This window comes from Hippopotamus amphibius, chromosome X (assembly GCF_030028045.1).
Source record: "Hippopotamus amphibius kiboko isolate mHipAmp2 chromosome X, mHipAmp2.hap2, whole genome shotgun sequence".
In the NCBI taxonomy this organism is placed as follows: domain Eukaryota; kingdom Metazoa; phylum Chordata; class Mammalia; order Artiodactyla; family Hippopotamidae; genus Hippopotamus; species Hippopotamus amphibius.
Genome location: NC_080203.1, coordinates 17,739,388 through 17,741,712, shown reverse-complemented (window position 1 = coordinate 17,741,712; position 2,325 = coordinate 17,739,388).

The window sequence follows — 2,325 nt, the reverse complement described above, 5'->3', positions numbered from 1 at the left end:
ATCTATTTGTCCAAACAAAATCAGACAGATCAGGGAGAATCACAGCTGATTATAATAATCCTAATCACAAGATTATTCGAATTGTAGCTGCTGTTCTACATGTGGCTTTGCTGTTTTACCAATTAAAGCATCCCCATTCCACCTGGTATGCAGTATGGACTGAGCAAATGCTTTTTCCCTTATCAGTAAATATCACCAGAAAGAGTCTGGCTTCAATTGGAAAGGCCAGCAATGAACCACCACTTACTACTTCAGCTGCTGATCATAACATGGTCATGTGGTACCCATCAACAAGTAGCCTGAAAATCTGCTCGCTTAGAGTGGGGCCCAGAACAAAAGAAAGTTCTCTGATCCTGCACCAATGGCCTCATGGGAATCTCCCTGAGACTAGTTTTAACTAGAAAAGAAAGACTATTGTGTTTGATTTTCAGTTATTCCTTCATAATATATAGGCACCACCTGTATAGAGTTCTATCACTGCATACCAATCAACATAAATTTAGCAGCTTCAAAAAGTACAAATATATTATCGAACAGTTCTAAAGGTCAGAAGTCCAGGCAGGTTTGATTGGTTTCTTCCCAAAGGGTCTCATAAATTCAAGGTCAAGGTGTTGACCATGCTGGGTCAGTAACGGGAGACACAGAGACAGAAACTGTTTCTAATCTCTTTCAGGTTATTAGCATGTCTACGTTCTTATGGCTGTCGGACTGAGGTCCCATTTGCTGACTTTCTCAGCTGAGGCCACTCTGAGCACCCAGGACCACCCCTATGCCTCCTTACATTCCCATTCCCAAGCAGTAATTGGTACATCATGGTCATGGAGGTAGGGATGCAGATAACATATTGGTCATAAACATGAACTTCTACTCAGCAAGACTGATCTTGCTACACACACAGCTGACTGTTCAATGTGCCAGCAGCACAGACCAACACTGAGCACCTGATATGGCACCATAACCCCCGGCGGTCAGTCAGTTAGCTACCAGTTGGCAGGTTATTTTGGTCTGCTTCAAAATAATCAGGAAGAAGGCAGCTCTTGGTTTGCACTCAGACATTTATTCTAGATATGGATTTTCCTTCTCACCCACAGCACATTTTTTTTTATTTAAGCTCTTTATTGGAATATAATTGCTTTACACTGCTGTGGCAATTTTTGAGGCACACCAAAATGAATCAGCTGTATTTATACAAATATCCCCACCCTCCTGTGACTCCCTCCCCCCCTCCCTATCCTGTCCCTCTAAGTCATCACCCATCATCGAGTTTGTCTCATGTTATGCAGAAACTTCCCACGAGCTATCTATTTTACATTTGGTAGTGTATATATGTCAAAGCTACTCTCACACTTCGTCCCAGCTTCCCCATTGTCCCCCCCAACCCTGTGTCCTCAAGTCCATTCTCTACATCTGCGTCTTTATTCTTGCCCTGTCACTGGGTTCATCAGTACCATTTTTTTTTTTAGATTCCATATATATGTGTTAGCATACGGTATTTTTCTCTTTCTGACTTACTTCACTCTGTATGACAGACTTTAGGTCTATCCACCTCATTACAATTAACTCAATTTCATTCTTTTTTATGGCTGAATAATATTCCATTGTATATATGTGCCACATCTTCTTTATCCATTCATCTGTCGGTGGGCATTTAGGGTGCTTCCATGTCCTGGCTATTGTAAACAGTGCTGCAGTGAACATTATGGTACATGTTTCTTTTTGGATTATGGTTTGCTTCGGGTATATGCTCAGTAGTGGGATTCATAGCACGTTTTAGAAAACCAACATTTGTGGGCTTAGAAAATGCCTTACCAACATCATGGTCCATACAGCATCACTTATAAATAAGGAACTTTCTTCTCAGGGCTCATGCTTATGGATTTCACCAATCTTTTTATGTCCTCCATCACCCTGAAGTGGCTGGTTCAACTGAACTGTGCAATGATCTTCTGAAACCTCAGTTATGCATCTACCTTGGTGGCAGTGCCTTGTGGAGTGGGGGAAACATAATCTAGGAGGTAGCAATGCTCTTTCTGAGGGTCTGATATATGGAGCTATTTCTACAATAGTCACAATGTATGTCTTCAACAATAAAATGGTGACAACGTAAAGAACCTCCTCTCAATATTGCTTCTAGGTATCAAGTAGCAAAGTTGTACTTCCCATCTCCACAACGTTAGGATGGGCTAGACTACAGGTCTTCACTGCAAATGGAGAAATGTTTTCAACATGGGACTAATTCAACAACTCCATTGAAATGCAAGTTGAAACTGCCAGATGAATACATTGGATGTTCATCCCTCTCAATCAAAATGGAGTTCCTCTGTG